A 26265-nucleotide genomic window follows, 5' to 3' on the forward strand; every position below is an offset into this window, starting at 1 on the left:
CACACACACACACACACACACACACACACACACACACACACACACACACACACACACACACACACACACACACACACACACACACACACACACACACACACACACACACACCTATACTTCTGATTGGATAATGTCATATCCAATCAAAACCAGAGATGTCTAAGCAACAGGAATGCTGTCCAATGGACTTCTGCAGAGGCTGTGCCCGGACAACAGCAAAACAAGAAATGGCGGATGAACCTTTAGTAGCTCTCTAAAAGCTTCAGCAGCTAAAAACCGACACTGCCAACAGCTTTCTCACCCAGTTACGTTACTCCCGCTCGCTCTCTTCCCTGCTGATTTTCCATGTGAAGTGCAGAATGGTGACCCCGCGCCCTGGACACTTGGCACTGCTCACTGTGCTCAGGTGCAGACTCCACTCTGCAGCAGGCAGCCTGTGGATGCCCAGACCTGCTCTGCTCTGCTCTCTGCAGGTAAATTCACAAACAAGCATGGATAACAATAGAAAATGGTATTGGACAGGGTTCAAGCCCCTGGTCCTCACCTGCAGAGAGGAAGGTTCAAGAGTGGTGGAGCGGTACTGCAGGTGTCTTTCCTGCTTTCTGCCTGTCTCTCCCTCACTCTGTCTCTGTCTCTATAAATAAATGGCCACAGGGAACAGCGGAGTCATGCAGGCACTAAGCTCCAATGATAGCCCTGGTAACAAAGTAAATAAATAAATAAGGCTGGGAGATAGCATAATTTTTAAAAATGGTATTGGCACTGTGGGAATCAGCAGTGTGGCACAGGCTGCTTTGGGAGGTGTTGTTTAGTGTAGTCTACCTGAGGGTGAGACACAATGGAACAAACAGGTGAATTGGGTGCTTTGAAAAGTGTACAAGCTGCTACTGAACTAGACTCAGTGTTAAGGGGGAGGGAGCAGCTAACTGAGGCCATTCCCCATTCCCTCCTGGGAGGGGGGTTCTAGGCTGACTCTGACATGGAAAAATTGCAAGAGAGCCAGTCATGTTTCAGAGAGATGAGAAATTATTGGGAGCAACGAAGGACAGAGAAGAAGCAGAAAGTACAAGCCATGTAGCATGTATTCCCTGAGACAGAGAGAGAGGAATGCCAGAGCCTGCTGGTCTTCCAGGCTGTATAGTTTCTTTGGAGGAAGGACAGGAGCCTCTGGGGATGTGTTTCAGCCCTAGTCTTCAGGTGCTCACATCTGCATTTTGTGGCTTGTTGCAGTCAGATAGGGAGGCAGAGCTGATACTTCTGGCCTTTACCTTGGTCCCTTCTTCTGACCTCCTCCCGGGTGCTGAAGGAGGGTTGCTGCTTATTCTAAACTGAACTCAACTAAAGTTAATTAGGCTCTTGGAGCAAATCCAGGACTCATCAATAAATCCTATTATACAGATGGGTGGCTGATGAAGATTATGGTGAGTAATCCTTCAGAACTAGATTATCTAATGAGTGTGGAAGAATATATATATGATCAGGGGCTGAGTGGTGGCACACTTGGTTGAGTGCATATGTTGTAATGTGCAAGGACTCAGGTTCAAGCCCGCAGTCCCCACCTGCAGGGGGAAAACTGGTGAAGCAGGGCTACAGGCGTCTCTCTCTGTCTCTCTCCCTATCAACCCCTTCCCTCTTGGTTTCTGGCTGTTTCTACCCAATAAATAAATACATAAATAAATAAAAACATATATTCATATATAATCAGTGTTCCTGTTTGTCTCTTTAGGATTTTCTCATGGAAAAATGAATGACCACCAGAAGAATGTTGCTGAGAGCCAGGAGTAAAGGGTGGTGAGTGTGAGTCCCCAGAGCTGGCAGGTAAAGGGGCTGCTTCAAAGAGGCAGGAATGTGGCTGGAAGCAGCCCTGAGGCTGAGGACTCTAGCTGAGTCCTCCTCATCCTGACATGAGTCCCTGCCTTAGGCCGCAGGAAAGAGTCCCCAGACCTGTATTGTCCCCATGTGGGTAGACTGGACACCAGACTCTGCCCTCAGCCTCCAGCATTGCTTCCCCTGGAGTCCAGCCTGATTCTCCCCAGATCAGAGGTGGAGTTGAGTCCTGTTCTATCCTTGAGTGAGGTTGCTGGCTCTAGAATCAGGACCTTGACCTGAGTTGTGGAACCAGGGAAAACAGAAGCCCCTCGAGCAGGATGCCGAGGCTGGGAATGTCGCATTTGTGCCCAGCACCCTCACCTTCCACCTGTGTCCACTTCAGCTCAGATGGTGCTGCCCTTATAAGTAAATGTAAGTAAGAGTGGGAATCCACGCAGTGGTGCACCCAGCTGAGCACACACATTACGAGACACAAGAAGCTGGGTTCAAGGCCCGCTTCCACCTGCAGGGCCAACATTTTATGAGCAGTGAAGCAGGGCTGCAGGTGTATATATTTCTCTCTCCTTCTCTATCTTCTACCCTCTCAATTTTTCTCTGTCTTATTAAATAAAAGAGATTTTAAAAAAAGGAAAAAATGGCCCCAGGGCCAGGAGGTGGTGCATCTGGTTGAGCGCACATGTTATAATGCTCAAGGACCCAGGTTTGAGCCCCCAGCCCCACCCGTAGGTGGAAAGTTCCATGAGTGGTGCAGCAGGCTGCAGGTGTCTCTCTGTGTCTCTTTCCCTCTCCATCATCCTCTCCCCTCTCTATTTCTGTCCCTATCTAATGAGTAAACAAGTAAATAGGTAGATAAATATAATAAAAAAATTAAAAAGAAGAAATGGCCCCATGGACTGGTAGATTTGTAGTGCTGGCACTGAGCCACAGCAACAACCCTGGTGGCATAAATTATAATAACGGAGTAATAATTAAATTTTATTTTTTTATTTATTGGATAGAGACAGTCAGAAATCAAGAGGGTAGGGGAAGATAAAGAGGGAAAGAAACAGAGAAATGCCTACAGCCCTGCTTTACTACTCATGAAACTTCCTCCCCTACAGGAGGAGACCAAGGGCTTGCACCTGGGACCTTGTGCACTAAAACGTGTGCACTTAACCAGGTGTGCCACTGCCTGGCCCATTATAATAAAAAATTTATAATCTTGGGCAGGGGTAGATAGCATGATGGTTATGCAAAGAAACTTTCATGCCTGAGGCTCCTAAGTCCCAGGGTCAACCCCTTGCACTACCATAAGCCAGAGCTGAGTAGTGCTCTGGTTAAAAAGAAAAAAGAGATTTATAATCTTTATTTATTGGTTAGAGACAGCCATAAGTTGAGAGGGGAGGAGAGGGAGCAAGAGAGAGAGAGAGGCCTGCAACAATGCTTCACCACTGCAAAGCTTTCCCCCCTGCAGGTAGGGACTCGAGGCTTAAACCTGGGCTCTTGTAAATTCTAACATAAACATTCAACCAGTTGGGCCACCACCTAGCCCCTAAAATAACATTTTAAATTATTATATTTTTTCTTTTTTTATATTTATTTTCCCATTTGTTGCCCTTGTTGCTTTTATTGTTATAGTTATTATTATTGGCATTGATTTCATTGTTGTTGGATAGGACAGAGAGAAATGGAGAGAGGAGGGGAAGACAGAGAGGGGGAGTGAAAGAGAGACACCTGCAGACTGGCTTCACCGTCTGTGAAGCTACTCCCCTGCAGGTGGGGGGCCCAGGGCTCAAACTGGGATCCTTATGCCGGTCCTGCACTTTGCGCCACGTGGGCTTAACCCACTGTGCTACCGCCAACTCCCATTTTTATTATTATCTTTATTTATTTGCTAGAGACAGTCAGAAATCAAGAGGGAGATCTAGGTGAAGGCAGGAAGAGAGACTCTGCAGCATTGCTTCACCACTTGCAAAGCTTTCTCCCTGCAGGTGGGGACCAGGTGCTCAAACCTGGGTCCTTGTGCATTGTAACGTGTGTGCTCAAGCAGGTGCGCCACCACCTGGCCGCTAAAATTATAATGTAGAATAAGAAAGCCTTTGGCATTTTTTTTTTATAGTGACTGTTGCAAGTTGTTGGGATCTGTGGGCCCTTTTACTCACCACCCAACATTGCTTACATTATTTTTGCTATAAAGGTTTATTTTATTTGATAGGACAAGAGATATTGAAATGGGAAAGGAAGAGGAAGATAACCAGAAGCAACTACAGCAGTTCTTCAGTGTTTTTGAAGCTTCCCCCTGCAGGTGTGGACTGGATACCTGTGCTCAGGTCTTTGCACATGGTAACCTGTGCATTCAATGCATGGGAACAGTGCAGCTGCTTTGTCATATACACAAAACAAGTTTGAGAATATCCCACTTCAGTGGTCTGGAAGGTGGTGCAGTGGATAAAAGCATTGGACTCTCAAGCATGAGGTTCTGAGTTCAAGCCCCAGCAGCACATGTACCAGAGTAATGTCTAGTTCTTTCTCTCTGTCCCCCTTTCTCATTAATAAATAAAATATTTTAAGGAGAGATGGGAGTCGGGCAGTAGCGCAGTGGGTTAAGCGCACGTGGCACAAAGCACAAGGACCAGCATGAGGATCTGGGTTGAAGCCCTAGCTCCCCACCTGTAGGAGAGTAGCTTCAGGTGTTCTGCAGGTGTCTTTCTCTCCCCCTCTCTGTATTCCCCTCCTTGCAACATTTCTATACAATAATGACGACATCAATAACAACAACAGCTACAACAACAATGAAAAATAAGGGCAACAAAAGGGAAAATAAGTAAATAAACATATGAGAGAGAGAGAGAGAGAACATCCCACTTCATTGAAGGAATCTTTAGTACTATTGTATCTTTCCCTATCTCTCTATGGGAAAGGTAATTTCAGAGAGGTTTTAACACTGAGTAGCAACATTCCCTCATTTGATTCTTTTTTTAATATTTATTTATTATTTATTCCCTTTTGTTGCCCTTGTTGTTTTACTGCTGTAGTTATTATTGTTGTTACTGAGACAAGAGAGAAATGGAGAGAGGAGGGGAAGACAGAGAAGGGGGAGAGAAAGATAGACACCTCCAGACCTGCTTCACTTGTGAAGTGATCCCCTGCAGGTGGGGAGCCGGGGGCTGGAACTGGGATCCTTGCGCAGGTCCTTGGGCTTTGTGCCACCGCCCGACTCCCCTCATTTGATTCTGTGTCTCCATAGGGCCTCATGCTTGAGGTTCCAGCAATTTCTACTGTGCCACCTTCTAGGCCACATTTGTTATTAATGAGAACCTACAAGATGCCAGCCTTGAGCCCTCACTGAACACTTACTGTATTGTCTGATGATTTCCAAGTATTGCCTAATGATTTCCAAAAGCTTCTTGCTGGATTCCTCTGGTTTTCCTATGTATACTATCATGTCGTCTACAAATAGGGAGAGTTTGACTTCTTCTCTTCCAATCTGTATCCCTTTAATTCCTTGCTTCTGCCTGATTGCTATGGCAAGAACCTCCAACACTATGTTGAATAGTAATGGTGATAGTGGGCAGCCCTATCTCGTACCTGATCTGAGGGGAAATGCTTCCAGTTTTTCACCATTGAGTATGATGTTGGCTGTAGGTTTGCTATATATAGACTCCATTATCTTCAGGAATTTTCCATCTACTCCCATTTTTTGTTGCATTTTAATCATGAAGAGATGTTGGATTTTGTCAAAGGCTTTCTCTGTATCTATTGACAAAACCATGTAGTTTTTGATCTTGCTTTTATTGGTGTAGTGGGTCACACTGATTGATTTATGTATATTAAAGTAAACTGGCATCCCTGGGATACACCCCACTTGGTCATGATGAACAATCTTTTGAATATACTGCTGTATACAATTGGCTAGAATTGTGTTCAATATTTTACATCTATGTTCATCAGAGATATTGGTCTGTAGTTTTCTTTTTTGGTTATGTCCCTGTCTGCTTTTGGTATCAGAGTGATATTGGCTTCATAGAAGCTGAAAGGGAGTATACTTGTGTCTTCAATCTTCTGGAAGTTTTTTTTTTTTAATTTATTTAGTTTATTTATTCCCTTTTGTTGCCCTTGTTGTTTTATTGTTGTAGTTATTATTGTTGTTGTCGTTGTTGGATAGGACAGAGAGAAATGGAGAGAGGAGGGGAAGACAGAGAGGAGGAGAGAAAGATAGACACCTGCAGACCTGCTTCACCGCCTGTGAAGCGACTCCCCTGCAGGTGGGGAGCCGGGGTTTGAACCGGGATCCTTATGCCCGTCCTTGTGCTTTGCGCCACCTGCGCTTAACCGGCTGCGCTACAGCCCGACTTCCCTTCTGGAAGAGTTTTAAAAAATAAAAGTATTAACTCTTCCTTGAAGGTTTTGTAGAATTCATTTGTTAAACCATCTGGTTCAGGAATTTTACTGTTGGGAAAGTTTTTCATAACTGTTTCAATTTTGTTAGCTGTGATGGGCCTGTTCATATTATTGAGTTCCTCTTTATTTAATTTTGGAAGTTCATAGCTATCTAGGAAATCATACATTTTTTCCAGGTTCTCTAACTTGGTGGCATATTGTTGATCATAGAAGCCTCACATGATATGTTGAATTTCTCCGCTGTCTAAAAATAGAACCCTAACCTCTCATATGGGGAGAATCATGTTGCACCCCAGGGAAACCAATCCTGGAGGTTGAGGGCAGTGTCTGGTGTCCAGTCTACCCAAAAGGGGACACAATAGGTCCAGGGAACTCTTTCCTTTCAACCTAAGGCATGGACTCAGATCAGAATGTGGAGCACTCAGCCAGAGACCTTGGTCTCAGGGATGCTTCCAACCATACTCCTATCTCTTTGAAGCATCCTGCTTCCCCATCAGCCCCAGGGCCCTCACTAATCATCCTCTTCCCTGGATCCTGGCTCTCAGCTAGCTATATTCTTCTGGAGCTCAGAGTGATCTTCCCATGAACAGGTCCTAAGGAGAGAAGGAGGAGCACTGGCTGCTTAGTGGTGCACTATTTGCTCTCTAGAAAGATTATATTATTTTTAACTTAAGGCTTTCTTATTAAACTGACTTTGTTTACCAGCAAGACTCTTAGTTCACTATATAAAAATAGTATCACCCAACACAGTAAATTGCAAAAAAAAAAAAAAAAAATTAAGATAGTCTGGTTGGTCTGGCACTATGCAACTGCCTCTTCTCCACTGCCAGTTACTTCCAGTGAAAACATCACTATGGTGCTCCAGGAGGTGGTGCAGTGTATAAAGCATTAGACTCTCAAGCATGAGATCTCAAGTTCAGTCCCCAGCTGCACATGTACCAGAGTGATGTCTGGTTCTTCCTCTCCTCCTATCTTTATCATGAATAAATAAATTAATTAATTAAATATTTTTAAAAAATACCACTAAGTACTGTGACCAAGGTGGATGTGTGGAGAATATATTATATGACTTAAGATATTAGTGTTATCTTTAAATTACATGATTTTAGTTCACAAAATTAAAAACTATAACTGAAGTGAGTCAGCGGTAGCACAGCGGGTTAAGTGCAGGTGGCGCAAAGTGCCAAGGACCGGCAGAAGGATTCCGGTTCGAGCCCCTGGCTCCCCACCTGCAGGGGAGTCACTTCACAGGCAGTGAAGTAGGTCTGCAGGTGTCTATCTTTCTCTCTTCTTCTCTGTCTTTCCCTCCTCTCTCCATTTCTCTCTGTCCTATCTAACAATGACAACATCAATAACAATAACAATCATAACTACAACAATAAAACAACAACAGCAACCAAAGAGAAAATAAATAAATATTTTTAAAAAAACTATAACTGAAGACTGGCCAAGAAATAATATGGTGGTTTAAAACAAACTATGTCATGCTTATATGTAACAGTAAATTAGTAGATAGTATTATAGTAATTTCTTCTTCCATTGCTATTGCTAGAAGTTTCTACTTAAAATCTTATATCCTTGACTAATTCAAAGCAACTGTGCTAGATTAAGTTGTTTCATACTAATTTAGGGGTTCCATATTTACTCCTCAATAGATTTATGTACTTCTAATGTTATTTATCAGAACACTGCTCAGCCCTAGTTTATGGCAATGCTGGGGGTTGAACTTGGGAATTAGGAGACTGAGACATGAGACTATTTGCATAATGATTATGCTATCTACCTCCATTATTTTATGTATTTTTCTTTTTTTTTTTTTCTTTTTTTCTTTTTTTGCCTCCAGGGTTATTGCTGGGCTCGGTGCCTGCACTACAAATCCACTGCTCCTGGAGGCCGTTTTTTCCTTTTTGTTGCCCTTGTTGCTGTACTTGTATTGTTGTCGTAGCTGTTGTTGTTGTTGGATAGGACAGAGAGAAATGGAGAGAGATGGGGAAGACAGAGAGGGGGAGAGAAAGACAGACACTTGCAGACCTGCTTCACCGCCTGTGAAGTGACTCCCCTGCAAGTGGGGAGCCGGGGGCTGGAACCGGGATCCTCTTGCCAGTCCTTGCGCTTTGCTTTGCACCACATGTGCTTAACCTGCTGTGCTACCACCCGACTCCCTCTATCTCTATTTTTATTTCTCTATCTTTCTCATCTCTCTCTATGTAGCCATGCTACATGGCTGTAATTTCTTTTCCTTTTCTCTCCTTCCTTGCTCCCAATAATTTCTCATCTCTGTGAAAGATGACTGGCTCTCTTGGAATTTCATCCATGTAGGAGTCACCCCCCCCCCCAGGAGAGACTGAGGCATGGCTCGGGTTAATTTCTCTGTCCCCCTCAAAAATGAGTCTAGTTCAGTAGCAGCTTATACACTTGTCAAAGCACTGTTCTCATCTGTTTGTTCCATTCTGTCTCAATTTCAGGTAGACTACACTAAAAAACTGTGCAACACTGCTGATACCCACAGTGCCAATACCATTTTCTATTGTTATCCATGCTTGTTTGCCTGTGAACTTACCTACAGAGAGCAGAGCAGAGCAGGGCTCAGCATGCACAAGGTGCCGCATGCAGCCTCCAGGGCAGCGGAGGCCACTGTGCTTCTGGTGCCAGGCTGTGAGCAACAGCAAGTTCCCAGGGCGCAGGATCACTAGGTCTGCTTGTCATATGGCCAACCAGCAGAAAACAGAGTGAGCAGGAGTGAGCCAACTGGAAGCTGAGGTTTTTAACTGTGTGGGGTTTTTAACTGCTGAAGCTGCTAGATGGCTACTCACAGGAATGGTTTGTCCACCCTTTGCTCCTTTATCTGCTCTGCAGGCACAGCCTCTATAGAAGTCAATAGGGGGAGTCTGGCAGTAGTGCAGCAGGTTAAGCGCAAGTGGCGCAAAGCGCAAGGACCAGCGGAAGCATCCCGGTTCAAACCCCTGGCTCCCCACCTTCAGGGGAGTCGCTTCACAGGTGGTGAAGTAGGTCTGCAGGTGTCTGTCTTTCTCCCCCCCTCTGTCTTCCCATCCTCTGTCCATTTCTCTCTGCCCTATCCAAGAACGACATCAATAACCACAACAATGTTAAACAACAAGGGGCAACAAAAGGGAAAATAAATAAGCAAATATATATAAAAAGAAGTCAGTAGGGTGGTCCGGAAAGTGGCGCACTTGATAAGGCATTGGATTCTCAAGCATGAGGTCCCGAGTTCAATCCCCAGCAGCACATGTACCAGAGTTATGTCTGGTTCTTTGTCTCTCTCCTATCATTTCTCATAAATAAATAAAATCTTTAAAAAAGAAAGTCAATAGGGCAGCATTCTTGCCACTTAGAAGTCTCTGGTTTTGATAGGATCTGAGCATTATCCAATCAAAAGAGTAGGTGTGGTTTTTTTTTTTGGGGGGGGGCAAAGGCTTCATCCAATTAAACAGACAGTGGACAGGGACCAATGTGAACTGCTGGTGGGTGGTGCTCTGTAGTGAAAGAAGACATGTTAAGGATCCCTGGTGACTGATGAAATGTTTCTGGGACCCGGTTTTTCTCTACTTTTCTCTTAGTGTCACTCTAATCTGCTGCTGATTTGCATCTTGGAGAGGGGTCTTCACTAAGTTCAGCAATGGGTGAGACGTTGCGAATGTGACTCATTGAGGCTGAAGTTGGAAGGGGTTGTTTGGGAAAGGATGCAGCCATGTGTCTGGCCTCTCCCCAACAGTCTACCTTCTCCACTGTACACTGGGGCTGGGCTCCCCCTTCACCTGTCTTGAGCCTTTGTAGAGTGCTGAACATGGTGTGCTCTACAAAAACAGGGTGGGAATCACCTTTCATTTCTGAAAATTTTTCTATAATGCAGTTTTCATGCAGAGTTTCTGGGTCCAGTCCCATTCTCTACTGAGGGTCCTGGAAGCTGGACCCATTTTTTTAAAATTTATTTTATTAGTGATTTAATAGTTATTAACAAAATTGTGGGATGGGAGTTGGGCAGTAGCACAGCGGGTTAAGCGCAAGTGGCAGCAAAGCCCAAGGGTCTCCGTTAGGATCCCAGTTCGAGCCCTGGCTCCCCACATGTAGGGAAGTCGCTTCACAGGCGGTGAAGCAGGTCTGCAAGTGTCTCTCTTTCTCTCCCCCTCTGTCTTCCCCTCCTCTCTCCATTTCTCCCTGATCTATCCAACAACAATGACATCAACAACAATAATAACTACAACAATAATAAAAAAACAAGGGCAACAAAAGGGAAAATAAATAATAATAAAAGATTGTGGGATAAGAGGGGTACAATTCCATATAATTCCCACCACTCAAGTTCTGTATCCCATCCCCTCCCAGAAGGGGAAACACAAAACAGAATTTGACTTAAGTTTGGAATATTGCATCAAAATAGCAAATACTCTGGGAGAAGGGACGGGTAGATTTTCAGCTCCATTATAAGGGAGAGGGACACAGACATTTGTTATAAATCACTAATCAATATCAGAAGGGAAAATAGATTAATTGTCTCTAGCTTTTTAATGTAAGTATATATATCCCTTTAATCTAAGTACTTAAGGTTTCAAGTTAGTGAACCCAAGTTCCTGACCCAGGTTGGGGGAGTAAAGAAAAGTGTTCTCTTTTTTTGAATATTTATTTATTCCTTTTGTTGCCCTTTTTGTTGTTTTTGTTGTTGTTATTGATGTCCTCATTGTGTTGGACAGGACAGAGAAATGGAGAGAGGAGGGGAAGACAAAGAGGGGGAGAGAAAGACAGACACCTGCAGACCTGCTTCACCGCCTGTGAAACGACTCCCCTGCAAGTGGGGAGCCAGGGGCTCCAACCAGGATCCTTAGGCTGGTCCTTGCGCTTCGCACCATGTGCGCTTAACCCGCTGCGCTACCGTTGGACTCTAGAAAAGCGTTCTAACCCCAGGCAAGATGGTCAGTTTGGGGAGTCAGCATGTTTATCAGCACCCTACTGCCTCCAGCTGGGTCCAGTCCATCCGTGATTCTGTCTTTTTTCAGAACCTGGGATTTTAGTAGACATAAACTAAATAATTCTAGGGCAGGAGTAGATAGCATAATGGTTATGCAAAGAGGCTTTCATCCCTGAGGTTCCAGTGTTCCAGGTCCTTCCCCCATGCCACTATGTTCCAGAGCTGAGCAGTACTCTGGTTAAAAAAAAGCGTGGGGAGCCAGGCGGTAGCACAGTGGGTTAAGCACATGTGGCACAAAGTGCAAGGACCAGTATATGAATCCTGGTTCAAGCCCCCAGCTACACACTTTCAGGGGAGTTGCTTCACAGACAGTGAAGCAGGTCTGCAGGTGTCTATCTCTCCCCACCTCTGTCTTTCCCTCCTCTCTCCATTTCTCTCTGTCCTATCTAATAATGACGACAACAATAATAACTACGACAACAATGAAAAACAACAAGGGCAATAAAAGAGAAAATAAATAAATTGTTAAGTTTTGTTTCCAAACGTACCCATTTACAAAGTAAGACAAACTGAGGCCAACTAATACGAACCCACAATCGACACAGACACAGAGGACTATAAGTAAGAGGCTTTATTGAATAGATACATCAAATGCAAGCTAGTAGTGAATTTAGGCCAGTAAGACAGTTTCCTTTTATAGATTTCTACAGTTTCATTATGCCAGGGGGTGCCCTGACCAGAAACCTTCAGTTATCTCAGACCATACCAATCTCCTCATGGAGGACTTAGCTGAAAGGGATAGAACAGTATTCAAGAGGAGGAGCTGTAAGTAAAATAGGGAGGCAGTTAACACACACAAAGACAAATGTACAAAGAATCAGACCACTGCTAAGGCCATAGGAGAGGTGGGGTATAGCCAGTAGCCTATCTCTGGGGTGGTTAGTCAGAAAAACTATTCCATGTAGAACAACAAGGATCAAAGCTGTCACAAGACCAAGGAGAATCAGTTCGGGATCTGACAGAGCAGAATCTGAGTTGGCTGTTGTGGTTGCTCAGAAGGCTTTAAAGCTCCTGGCTGGCTTGCCAAATGTAAGAGCACTTCTGATCCGGACCCACACAAACTGACACGACTCCAGTATATAAGTCAAGTATAAGGAATTTATTCTTAGGTTTGAAAGACTGAAAACAAGGCCAGTTCTCAGAGTTAACACAGAGAAGACACCAAAAGATAAAAGACAAAGACAAACCTCAGCTGAGTGATCCCAGGCCGGTACCAAATCTGATCCTGTCTCTCTGAGATAACCAGGCTTGAAATTCACCCTCCTTTAAAAGGGAAAAGTGAAAGGGGAGGGGTCTGTATGATTGGGGTGGTCTGCATGTCCTTGCTAATTTATCTTTGGGGTAAAAGTTTCAAGGAGAGCATTCCATTCTTATCTAACAGGGAGGAAGCAAGCAGTGTTTACAGAAGCCAAGTGGACAAGTTAACATATAGTTGAGGAAGCAGGGATTACAGGGTGTGTAGTTCATTCATATCAGCAAGGTGCGGAGCTAAAACAATTAGTGCATTAGTGTAATTTCATCTTATCTCGTTTCTCAGACATTTTCTCTATTTCAGTGAACTAGTCTTAAGTTAGGGGAATTCCATTTTCTCACAAAATATAAAATAAATAAATAAATAAATAAGGAGTTGGGCAGTAGCACAGTGGGTTAAGCACATGTGGCCCAAAGCGCAAGGACCAGCGTCCAGCGTAAGGATCCCGGTTCAAGCCCCTGGCTCCCCACCTGTGTGGGGGGGGGGGTTTGCCTCACAAGCAGTGAAGCAGGTCTGCAGGTGTCTATCTTTCTCTCCCCGTCTTCCCCTCCTCTCTCCATTTCTCTCTGTCCTTTACAACAACGACGACATCAATAACAACAACAATAATAACTACAACAATAAAACAACAAGGGCAACAAAAAGGAATAAATAAAAATTTTTAAAAAATAAGAAATTCTTTCTAATTTTTATTTAAATTTCCTCATTTTAAAATTCTGTTGTCTGTCAAATTATCCCTGGAGCTGTTGCATTTTGTTTTTATTCTATTTATTCTGGCCTAGCAGTGAATCTAGCAGAAGTGTCCCAAGATTAGCCTGTCTTCTAATAAACTTGTTGGAGAAACATAAGCAGTTCCTCACCTTAACATGAGGAGCGTAGAGAGATGGATGAAAGGTGCTCACACGAGGGTTGGGCAGTAGCGCAGTGGGTTAAGCACAAGTGGCACAAAGCACAAGGACCAGCTTAAGGATCCTGGTTCGAGCCCCCGGCTCCCCACCTGCGGGGAGTCACTTCACAAGCTTCACAATCTTTCTCTCCCCCTCTCTGTCTTCCCCTCCTCTCTCCATTTCTCTGTCCTATCCAATAATGACATCAAAAACAATAATAACTACAACAATAAAACAAATGCAACAAAAGGGAATAAATAATTTTAAAAAAAAAAAAAGAAAGGTGTTCACACAATTATAGTGTCTCCAGTGTAGTGTGCAGAAATTGAGAATGTTGGGATCCTGCCCACTGCCTGTTTCCAGCTAGGAATCAGAATTTGTTATCTCTTTTTATTCCTTATTGTCTTATAATATCACTTTTAGTTCTGATTTATGATAGTCTAGAGATTGAACCAGAGATTTGGGAGTCTCAGACTTGAAAGTCATCTGCATACCCAGCTCAGCTACTTGTCATAATAAAAAAATAAATATCTAAAAGAAAATTTTTGTTTATAAAAAGGAAACACTGACAAAAATCATAGGATAAGAGGGATACAACTCCACACAATTCCCACCACCAGATCTTCTTATCCCATCCCCTCCCTAGACAGCTTTCCTATTCTTTATTTTTATATATATATAAAACATTTTCACTTTTTCTAAATGTTTATTTTTCCCTTTTGTTGCCCTTGTTGTTTTTCATTGTTGTTGTAGTTATTATTGTTATTGATGATGATGTAAAAGAGTGAAACATTTGAAACTGTTTGCTTTTAAGTTCCTTCTCCTTGAGGGCTTAGCAGCCACAAAAAGAACAAGCCTTGAGCTGATTGTCCCTCCTCCATTTCCTCCTCTCTGGGCTATCTGGATAACCTCTTAAGAAACCAGCCTAGTGCAATGATGACTTTGCAGAAAATGTGGTCATGTTTAACTTTGAAAATTTGAAATTAACCTTCTGTTTTGGCTACCTGCTTTTGGAGCCATAAGACAGAGTTTAAAATGTACCCCTTAGATAAGGGACGTGGAAAGTACCCTCTGCTTGCATAACTCCCCTCTGCCTCCTTAGTCTGAGAGGTGGCACAGTGGATAAAGAGTGTCTACCCCCCATCCCAGAGGGCTATAAAAGGGCCCAAGTTTAGGGAGCTGGTGGTAGCGCAACAGGTAAGCGCACGTGGCACAAAGCACAACAACCCGGTATAAGGATCCCGGTTCGAGCCCCGGGCTCCCCACCTGCAGGGGAATCACTTCACAAGCGGTGAAGCAGGTCTGCAGGTGTCTGTCTTTCTCTCCCCCTCTCTGTCTTCCCCATCTCTCTCCATTTCTCTCTGTCCTATCCAACAATGACGACATCAATAACAATAACTACAACAATAAAACAACAAGGGCAACAAAAGGGAAAATAAATAAATATAAATTTTTTTTTAAAAAAAGGGCCCTGGTTTAAAGAACTACTTGCCACAAGCTGTTGGGCTATTTTGGCCCTTCGCCTTGTGAGCCCCTCAGCTGAGACCACCCCCCTGTGTGTCTAGGTTTCAGCTGAGGCCCCTGTATGCTTGTGTCTTTACCTGTGTAAGTTTGTGTCTTTTTACTGGCTCTTCTATGTGCTTACCTCAACTGCCTCTATTTCCTGTGTCGGCCTCAGTTTGTCTCAGTTTGTAATGAGTTCTAAGCAAAAATTTAACAATTGATGTCGTTGTTGTTAGACAGGACAGAGAGAAATGGAAAGAGATGGGGAAGACAGAGAGGGAGAGAAAGATAGACACCTGCAGACCTGCTTCACCACCTGTGAAGCAACTTCCCTGTAGGTGGTGAACCCAGGGCTTGTACCGGGTTCTTACGCTGGTCTTTACACTTTGCACCACGTGCACTTAACCCGCTGGGCCACTGCCTGACTCCCAGCTTTCCTATTCTTTATCCCTATGGGAATATGGACCCAAGGTCATTATGGGATGCAGAAGGTGGAAGGTCTGGCTTCTGTAATTTCTTCCCCACTGAACATGGGTGTTGACAGGTGGATCCATACTCCCAGACTGTCTCCCTCTTCCCCTAGTAGGGCAGGGTTCTGCGGAGCAGGGCTCCAGGACATACTGGTGGGGTCGTCTGCCCAGGGAAGTCCAGTTGGCATCATTAGCATCTGGAACCTGGTGGCTGAAAAAAGAGTTAACATATAGAGTCAAACAAATTGTTGACTAATCATGAACCTAAAAGGCTGGAATAGTTCAGATGAAGAGTTGGGGGGGTCTCCATTTTGTAGATAGTTAGTAGTCCTATTTTAGTTATATTCGAAAGATTCCATGACTATTCCAATTTTTTTTTTTTTTTAACCAAAGTACCGCTCAGCTCTGGCTTGTGGTGATGCAGGTGATTGAACCTGGGACTTTAAAGCCTCAGGCATGAGAGTCTGTTTGCTTAACCATTATGCTACCCACTTCCACTGACTTGCACACTTTTTTTTTTTTTTTTTTACCAGAGCACTGCTCAGCTCTGGCTTATGGCGGTGTGGGGGATTGAACCTGGATTTGAGAGCCTCAGGCATGTAAGTTTCTGTGCATAGCATTATATACCCCCACCCCGCTTGCACACTTTTTAAAGGACAAAACTCATCAGTTTATCCCATTTGTCTCAACTTCAGGTAGACTACACTAAACAACATGTCCTGGGGCCAGGTTGTGGCGCACCTGGTTGGGCGCACATGTTACAATGCACAAGGACCTGCGTTCAAGCCCTGGGCCCCCACCTGTAGGGGGAAAGCTTTACAAGTGCTGAAGCAGTGTTGCAGGTGTCTCTCTGTCTCTCCCTCTGTATCACTCCCTTACCTCTCAATTTCTGGCTCTCTCTATCCAATAAATAAATAAATAAATAAATAAATAAATAAATAAAAGTAATAAGTAAAAAAGAGAGTAGCTATTCAAAAAAAGAAAAAAAAAACATGTCCCAAAGCTTCCTGTGCAACACTGCTGATACCCACAGTTCCAATACCATTTTCTTTTTTTTTTAATATTTATTTAGTCCCTTTTGTTGTCCTCGTTGTTTTATTGTTGTAGTTTTTATAATTGTTGTTGCTATTGATGTCGTTATTGTTGGTGGAACAGAGAGAAATGGAGAGAGGAGGGGAAGACAGAGAGGGGGAGAGAAAGACAGACACCTGCAGACCTGCTTCACTGCCTGTGAAGCGACTCCCCTGCAGGTGGGGAGCCGGGGGCTCGAACCGGGATCCTTACGCCGGTCCCTGCGCTTTGCGCCACCTGCACTGAACCCGATGTGCTACCACCCGACTCCCCCAATACCATTTTCTAGAGTTATCCCTGCTTGTGTGTCTGTGACCTTACCCTACAGAGAGCAAAGCAGGTCTCAGCCTCCACAGGGTGCCTGCATGTAGCCTCCAGGGAAGCAGAGGCCCCTGAGTTACTGGAGCCAGATTCTGCAGCAGGCTGCACAGTGCAGTCTACACACTCCACACACAGTGAGTAACACTGAATTTCCAGGGGACAGGGTCCCAGTGCTGCGCCTCATATGGTCAGCCACCAGGGAGGAATGTGAGTAGGAGTAAGCTAACTAGGTCAAGGAGTTGATGCAAGCGTAGACTTGTAAGTGCTGAAGCTTTTAGAAGGAAAAAATTTGATTTGCCCACCGTTTCTTACTTTAACTTACTTTAAAAAAAAACCTTACTTTTAAAAAAAGATTTGCCCACCGTTTCTTACTTTAACTTTTCTCCAGACACACCCTCCATAGAAGTCCATAGGACAATATTTCTGTCACTTAGAAATCTCTGACTTTGGATTGGATCTGCACATTATCCACTCAGAGGACTATTTGTGTATTTGTGTGGCAAGGGCTTTAGCGTATTAGATTCTGAGTTAGTGGATGTGGACCAACCCCGGCTGCTGGTGGGCGGTGCTCCAAAGTGAAAGACGACACTCCAAGAAAGAAAGGCACAGTGGCTGTCGATCTCATCATTCTGGGACCCCTGCATTTCTCTACTTTTGTCTCAGTGCTGCTCTCAGCTCCTGCTGATTTGGACCTTGGAGAGGAGTCTTCAGTAAGTTCAGCACTGGATGTGATATTGTGAGTGTGGCTCACTGGGGCTGAGATTGGGAGAGTTTGCTTGAGATTTGCAAAAATACTCTGGGTGGCAGCCATGTGTCTGAGTCTTACCTGGTCAGACCTCCATCTCCACCTTACACTTGATGTGTCCTGATCCTTCGTGGGGTTGCTGAACACAGTGCTGTATGGAAAGGGAATGAGATCATCATTCATTTCCTTTTTTTTTTCTTTCTCCTCCAGAGCTCTGCTCAGCTCTGGTTTATGGTGGTCCAAGGGATTAAACCTGGGACTTTGGATCCTCAGGCATGAGAGCCTCTTTGCATAACCATTATGCTATTTACCCTCAGTTTTCTTTCTCTCTCTCTCTCTCTCTCTCCCTCTTTCTTTCTTTCTTTCTTTCTTTCTTTCTTTCTTTCTTTCTCTCCTGCAGCATGGGTGCAGAGTTTCTGGGTCTAGTCTCATTCATTCTCTCGTTTAAGTTTTTTTTTATTATTTTTATTTATTTATTGGATAGAGACAGTCAGAAATCAAGAGAAAAGGGGGTGCTAGAGAGACAGAGAGACACCTGCTGTACTGTTTCATCACTTGTAAAGCTTTTCCCTGAAAGTGGGAATCAGGCGCTTAAACCTGCGTCATTGTGCATTGTTACCTGTACACTCAACCAGGTGTGCCACCAACCTCTCCCCTCCAGTCCCATTCTTTACTGAGGGTCCTGGGATCTGGGCCCCGTTTTTTTTTTTTTTTTTTTTTTTTTGCCTTCAGGGTTATCGCTAGGAATTCACTGCTCCTGAAGGCCATTTTCCCCATTTTGTTGCCCTTGTTGCAGTTGTTGTAGTTGTTATTGTTGTCATAGCTGTCAAACATAAAGAACAGCAGTGGCAAGAAGAACAAGGGCAACAAAATGGGAAAAATGACCTTCAGGAGCAGTGGGTTTGTAGTGCAGGCACCAAACCCCAGCAACAGCCCTGGAGGCAAAAATAAATGAATAAATAATAAATAATGGACATATATCCTTTTTCAGTAGTAGAAGAGAAATTTCCAGTTATTTAAAATCGTTAAAGTGCACTATAACTCCCTCCCCTATTTGTCCTCATTTATAAGTGGAGTTAGTGGTTCTGTAGATTATTTATGCAGTAAGAGTTGGAAGACTATATTGTTAATAGAGAAGTGTCAGGAAATAATTTGGGGTCTGTCTCTTTTTTAACAATGTAGTTCAGGCACACTGTCTCCTTTTTAACAATGTAGTTCCCAGCACAGTGCTTATAACAAAGATCTTTCTAAGATACCAAGTATCTTATGGACCTCATGATGTAAAAAAGAAAAAAAATCACAATTTTTAATTTAATAATTTATTTTTTAAATTATTTTTCTTTTTTAAGATTTTTATTACCTTTAAATATTTATTGGATGGAGACAGTCAGAAATTGAGAGGGAAGGGAAGGATAGAGAGAAAGAGACAAACAGACACCTGCAGTACTGCTTCACCACTTGTGAAGCTTTCCCCCTGCAGGTAGGGACTGGGGGCTTGAACCTGGGTCTTTATGCATTATAACATGTGTGTTCTACCAGGTGTGCCACCACCCAACTCCCTAAATTAATGAATTTATTGAGGAATAGGAAAAACTGCAACGTATTTTTTTAAACATTTAATTTTTTTATTGAGAAAGATTGAAGGAGAGAGAAAGAACCAAACATAATTCTGGCACATGTGGTGGTGGGGATTGAACTCAGAACTTCATGCTTGAGAGTCCAATGCTTTATCCACTGTGCCTCCTCCCGGACCACAAAAATCACATATATTTTTTTTAGTTTAATGAGTTTAATTTGAATAAGTAGATAAGATTAAATTAATCCTTCATACTCTGATTTCTGTGCTCACTAGCATTTGAGGAGTTGGGTTTAGATATCACTGCGGCCAGCCTTCTCTTTAGAATTAGAAATATTTTCTCTCTATATATAATACTTATCAGAGAACTGCTCGGCTCTAGTTTATGGTGATGCATGAACCTAGGACTTTGGAGCCTCGGCACAAGATTCTTTTTTGCATAACTGTTCTGCTATTTACCTCTACCGCAAAATGAGATTTTTAGATAGATTATCTACCAACACATTTTATTATCCCTCAATAATGTCATTCTAGTTTCCTCTTTCTTGGCTATTTTTTAAAAATTTATTTCTTTATTGGGGAATTAATGTTTTACATTCAACAGTAAATACAATAGTTTGTACATGCATAACATTCCCCAAATTCCCATTTAACAATACAGCCCCCACTATGTCATTTATCATCCTTCATGGACCTGTATTCTCCCCACCCACCCACCCCCCAGAGTCTTTTACTTGGGTGCAATATGCCAATTCCATTTCAGGTTCTACTTGTGTTTTCTTTTCTGATCTTGTTTTTCAACTTCTGCCTGAGAGTGAGATCATCCCATATTCATCCTTCTGTTTCTGACTTATTTCACTCAACATGATTTTTTCAAGGTCCATCCAAGATCGGCTGAAAACGGTGAAGTCACCATTGTTTACAGCTGAGTAGTATTCTATTGTGTATATATACCACAACTTGCTCAGCCACTCATCTGTTATTGGACACCTGGGTTGCTTCCAGGTTTTGGCTATTACAAATTGTGCTGCCAAGAACATATGTGTCCACAGATCTTTTTGGATGGATGTGTTGGGTTCCTTAGGATCTATCCCCAGGAGGGGAATTGCAGGGTCATAGGGTAGGTCCATTTCTAGCCTTCTGAGAGTTCTCCAGACTGTTCTCCACAGAGGTTGGACCAATTGACATTCCCACCAGCAGTGCAGGAGGGTTCCTTTGACCCCACACCCTCTCCAGCATTTTTCTTGGCTATTTTTAAGATGTATGCTATCATTCAACTGTTGAAAAAAGAGATTGAGAAAAAGAAAAGTGTTGAGAGAAATCAGTCTAATTTATTTTTTATAGTAGTTTGTCCGTGTTTTCAAAATTATAACATTTCAGGGATATATACTTTATCATCCAAATATGATTCACTGAAGACAATACTATGTCCATGAGAGTTTTCTTTTTTTTTTTAAAAAAAAATATTTTATTTATTTATTCCGTTTTGTTGCCCTTGTTTTATTGTTGTAGTTATTGTTGTTATTGATGTCGTCATTGTTGGATAAGACAGAGAAATGGAAAGAGGAGGGGAAGACAGAGAGGGGGAGAGAAAGATGGACACCTGCAGACCTGCTTCACTGCTTATGACGTGACTCCCTTGCAGGTGGGGAACCAGGGGCTCGAAAGGGACCCTTACTCCAGCCCTTGGGGTTTGCACCACGTGCGCTTAACCTGCTGTGCTACCGCCCGACTCCCTCTTTTTTTTTTAATTAAGTTTTTTTTTTTAATATTATCATTCGATAGAGAAAGCCAGAGATTGAGAGGGAAGGGGGTGATAGAGAGGGCAGGAGACTGAGAGACACCTATGTTCCCATCCTTGACTGAGGGTCTCATGATCTAGACTCAGGTTATTGACCCACATTGGGGGAGCAAGGAAGGACTTGAGGATCTCAGGCAAGATAGGGGAGAATTCAGCATGCCTGTCAGCACCATGCAACTTCCAGCTGCCTAATAGAGCACCGATTGTTTTCCCATCATTGGTACGTAGGCTTTTCAGTAAATATATAATGAGGAATTCTTTCCCATTTTTTAAAAATATTTACTTTTGTCGCCCTTGTTGTTTTATTGTTGAAGTTGTTATTGTTGTTACTGATGTCGTTGTTGTTGGATAGGACAGAGAGAAATAGAGAGAGGAGGGGAAAACAGAGAGGGGGAGAGAAAGATAGACACCTGCAGACCTACTTCATTGCTTATGAAGTGACTCCTCCTCAGGTGGAGAGCCCCGGGCTTGAACCGGAATCCTTGTGCAGGTTCTTGCCCTTTGCGCTATGTGCGCTTAACCCGCCGCACTACCGCCCGACTCCCCCATTTTTATTTTCTTTAGTGATGGGTTGTAAGTTTCTAGAGTCTGTTAAGTAGATCTAGTGCTGTGCATTTTGTTTTTATTCCCTCCTGCATCTATCGTGCCCCACTAGTTACAGAGTGGTATTCCATGCAGTCTATATCCTTAACTTCTATTTTTGCTTTTTACCAGAGTACTAATCAGCTCTGGTTTATGGTAGTTCAGGGACTGAACCTATCCCTTTGGAGCCTCAGGCATAAGAGTCTCTTTGTATGACCATCATGCTGTCTACTCCCGCCCTGTACTCAACTTTTTCTTTTCCTCTCTTTCCTTCTTTTCTTTCTTTTTTCCTTTCTTTTCTTTTTCTTTCTTTTTCTTTTTTTGACCAGAGCACTGCTCAGCTCTAGTTTATGGTGATGTGGGTGATTGAGCCTGTGTCTTTGTAGCCTCAGGCATGAGAGTCTCATTGCATAACCATTGTGCTACCTACTCCCACCACTTTCCTTCTCTTTTTTTTTTTTAATTTTTAAAATTTATTTTCCCTTTTGTTGCCCTTGTTTTACTGTTGTTGTAGTTATTATTGTTGTTGTTATTATTGATGTCATCGTTGTTAGGACAGAGAGAAATAGAGAGAGGAGGGGAAGACAGAGAGGGTGAGAGAAAGATAGACACCTGCTGACCTGCTTCACTGCCTGTGAAGCGACCCCCCACCCCCTGCAAGTGGGGGCCACAGGCTGGAACCAGGATTCTTGTGCCGGTCCTTGCACTTTGTGCTATGTGCGCTTAACCCGCTGTGCCACCCCCCCCCCCACTCCCTTAACTTTTTTCTTTATGTAACCAGAAAACTGCTCAGCTCTGGTTTGTGGTGTTGCAGGGGTTTGGGGATTGAACCCAGGAGACTTTTGAGCCTCAGGCATTAATGTCTCTGCATAACCATTATGCCATCTACCGCCAACTTTAAAAAAAAATTAATTTATTCCCTTTTTGTTGCCCTTGTTTTTTATTGTAGTTATTATTGTTGTTGTTATTGATGTCATCAATGTTGGATATAGGACAGGGAGAAATGGAGAGAGGAGGGAAAGACAGAGAGGGGGAGAGAAAGACACCTGCAGACCTGCTTCACCACTTGCAAAGCCACCTCCCTGCAGGTGGGGAGCCTGGGGCTTAAACTGGGAGTGTTACGCTAGTCCTTGTGTTTTGTACCATCTGTGCTTAACCCGCTGTGCTACTGCGTGACTCCTCTACCCCCAACTTTTTACTCCATCATCTGTTGATGGCTGCCCCCACTCTTAGGCTATTGTGAGTAATGCTAAATACATAGGGATACATGTATCTTTTTATTTACTGTTTGCTTGTTCTTTGGATAAATGCCCAATACCTAATAGTGGTATTGTTGAGTCATAATGCAATTCCATATTTTATTTGTTTGAAGATTCTCCATACAGCCATGCAAAGGGGCTGCACCAGTTTGCAATGCCCCCAACAGTGTAACACTATCTCCTTTTCTCCATAACCTTGACAATACTTGTCATTTCCATTTTTGTTCATGTAGAACACCCTCAGGGATGTGAGGTGAACCCTCAGTGTAGTTGTAAACTGCGTTTCTCTAAAGATACGTGGAGTATTTCTTCATATGTCTATTGTATCGCTTCTTTCAAAAATTCTGTTTAGTTCTTTGACAAACGTTCTTGGCATGACCTACAGGGAGCTCATGTCTTCATTTTCATTATCTTGTGATGTCTTCAGTGACCCAGATGTTACTGAAAAGTATAATATTGGGAGTCGGGCGGTAGCGCAACGGGTTAAGCGCAAAGCGCAAGGACCGGTGTCAGAATACCGGTTCGTCCGTTCACTCCCCACCTACAGGGGAGTCGCTTCACAGGCGGTGAAGCAGATCTGCAGGTGTCTATCTTTCTTTCTCTTTGTCTGTCTTCCCCATCTCTCTCCATTTCTCTCTGTCCTATCTAACAACGACGACATCAACAACAATAATAACTACAACAACAATAAAAAACAACAAGGGCAACAAAAAGGGAAAATAAATATATATAAAAAAAGAAAAGTATAATGTTTAGTCTATAGGCATATTTATGTTTTTACTTTTTTTTAACATTTTATTTATTAATGAGAAAGATAGGAGGAGAAAGAATCAGACATCACTCTGGCACATGTGCTGCCGGGATTGAACTCAGGACCTCATGCTTGAGAGTCCAAAGCTTTATCACTGCACCACCTCCCGGACCACATGTTTTTACTTTTTGTGATTGACTTCTAACCTCACATGCTTATGGTCAGAAAAGATTCTTTTTATTATTTCAGAAATCACATTTCTCTTTAGGCATTGTGTCCCAACACATGATCAGTCTTTGAGAATGTCCTATGGATAGTGCTGGGAGTCAGGACACCTGGCTGAGTGCACATGTTACAGTGCACAAAGGCCTGGGTTCAATGTCCCCACTTTCACTGGGGAAATTTCATAAGTGATAAAGCAGTACTGCAGGGAGAATGTTCCATGTGCACTTTAAAATGTGTATTTCTTTTAGAATGAAAGATTCTGAATTTTATCTGCTGAGTTCATTTCTATGACTTCATGTAAGGTCTCTTATCTCCTTGTTATTTTTTCTTGTCACAATGAGGAAGTGATTCTATCTAATTTTGCATTGCTTATTCAAAAGTTAGGGAAAATAGTTACAAAGAATACACATAAATCTGTCCTTAGCATTTGTGTCCCCAAATCTCAAGAGAAAATGCTAACCTTTTACATCTGTTGAACTAAAGGTTCCCACTCAGATCTGATGAAAATAATAATCAGACTGGTCTTTGGATTAGGAAGTTGTCAATAATAGCTATGTAATACAGTGATGTAATTTGATTTTTATCACTAAGGATCACATGGCCTATATCTGACCCAGAAAAGCACCACAAATATTCTGAATTTCATTATGTCTAGAAGTATCATAATAGTCTTCTGGGTGGGGCCAGGAATATAAGCAAAAATTCTATAGCTTTTGTAGTCCTTACTTTTTTTTTTTTTGCCTCTAGGTTTATCGATGGGGCTCAATGCCTACACCATGAATCAATTGCTCCTTGAGACTATTTTTCCCCTTTTGTTGCTCTTGTTGTTTTTTCATTGTTGTGGTTATTATTGTTATTGTTGTTATTGGTGTCATTGGCTGTGCTACCGCCCGACCCCGTGTAGTCCTTACTTTATCTGACATGGTTGGACTTACAATGATTGAAGGAAGTGAAATAGAAAGTTGGTGAGGACAGTATCTAGGTCTAAATAGAAACTATTTGATTATATTATGTTGTCTTTTTTTTTTAAGAATTTATTTATTTATTCATGAGAGAGATAGGAGAGAAAAAACCAGACATCACTCGGGTACATGTGCTGCTGGGGACTGAACTCGGGACCTCATGGTTGAGGATCCAGTGCTTTATCCACTGCGCCACCTCCCGGACCACATTATGTTGTCTTTTTAAGGTCTTTCTACGTGCTTGCTGCACTTACTGAGTCACTGCAAACTGTTGTGTACTTTTACTTTAAGGTCTATATTTTCCCCTAACTTATGGATACATGTGCACATGTGCCCTACCTTTCTCGTGACATCCCAGCCCGGTCTAGTGCTGCACAAGCAACCAACTATTTAAAGCCAGCAGCTCCTGGGTTTTCTCTCCAATCCACTGCAGCCCTTCCTCCCTTCCTTCCACTCTGAACCCCTTGAGGAGAAAGTATAAAGATAAATAGTACTTAAGTCAGAACAATGGCTGTGAGCAGTAAACTTTTAGATATTTTCATTGAAGTACATTAATTTAAAACATTCTTTTGAGTCTAGGCGGTAGTGCAGTGGATTAAGTGCACATACTGTGAAGCGCAAGGACCAGTACCTGGCTCCCCATCTGCAGGGGAGTCGCTTCACAAGTAGTGAAGCAGGTCTGCAGGTGTCTTTCTCTCCCCCTCTCTGTCTTCCTTCCTCTCTTGATTTCTCTCTGTGCTATCCAACAAGGACAGCAATAACAACAAGGATAAACAACAAAGTCAACAAAAGAGAAAAAAACAGCCTCCAAAGAGCAGTGGATTCTTTTTTGTTTGTTTGTTTTAAATATTTACTTATTTATTTATTCCCTTTTGTTGCCCTTGTTTTATTGTTGTAGATATTATTGTTGTTGTTATTGATGTCGTTGTTGTTGAATAGGACAGAGAGAAATGGAGAGAGGAGGGGAAGACAGAGAGGGGGAGAGAAAGAGAGACACCTGCAGACCTGCTTCACCACCTGTGAAGCGACTCCCCTGCAGGTGGGGAGCCGGGGGCCTAACCGGGATCCTTATGCCGGTCCTTGTGCTTTGTGCCACCTGAGCTTAACCCGCTGCGCTACCGACCAACTCCTGGAGCAGTGGATTCTTAATGCAGGCACTGAGCCCCAGTGATACACCAGGAAGCAAAAAAAAATTTTTTTTTATTTTTTAATTGCCACCCAGGGTTATCACTGGGGTTCAGTGCCAGTACCACATAGCCACTGTTCCTGGCAGCCACTTTTATTTTATTTTTAGTATTTTTTTAATATTTATTTTCCCTTTTGTTGCCCTTGTTGTTTTCATTGTTGTAGTTATTGTTATCGATGTCATCGTTGTTGGATAAGACAGAGAGAAATGGAGAGAGGAGGGGAAGACAGAGGGGGAGAGAAAGAGACACCTGCAGACCTGCTTCACCGCCTGTGAAGCGACCCCCCCTGCAGGGGGCAGTCGGGGGCTCCAACCAAGATCCTTGAGCTGGTCCTTGCGCTTTGCTCCATGTGCACTTAACTCGCTAAGCCACCTCAACCCCTCACCCTGTCCCCCTTTTATTCAGTAGGAGAGAAATTGAGAGGGGAATGGGAGCTAGAAAGGGATAGAGAATGGTAGACACATGAAGACCTACTT

General features: G+C 43.1%; 1 protein-coding gene across 3 annotated transcripts in view; it reads left to right on the forward strand.

Annotated features, from left to right (window-relative positions):
• Positions 1-205: 205 nt before the first annotated feature.
• The window catches only part of LOC103127853 (zinc finger protein 709-like), a 38770-nt gene continuing 12710 nt past the window's right edge, over positions 206-26265 (forward strand). The window contains exons 1-2 of one of the 3 annotated variants that reach the window (XM_060182113.1): positions 206-473; positions 1727-1791. The gene's annotated coding sequence lies outside the window, so the exon portion shown is untranslated. Of the gene's footprint in view, positions 474-1726; positions 1792-16992; positions 17430-26265 lie in introns of those variants that run through there. The other 2 variants (XM_060182112.1, XM_060182110.1) reach the window with 2 other exon arrangements.

The sequence above is a fragment of the Erinaceus europaeus genome, chromosome 23 (assembly GCF_950295315.1).
Source record: "Erinaceus europaeus chromosome 23, mEriEur2.1, whole genome shotgun sequence".
Lineage (NCBI taxonomy): Eukaryota > Metazoa > Chordata > Mammalia > Eulipotyphla > Erinaceidae > Erinaceus > Erinaceus europaeus.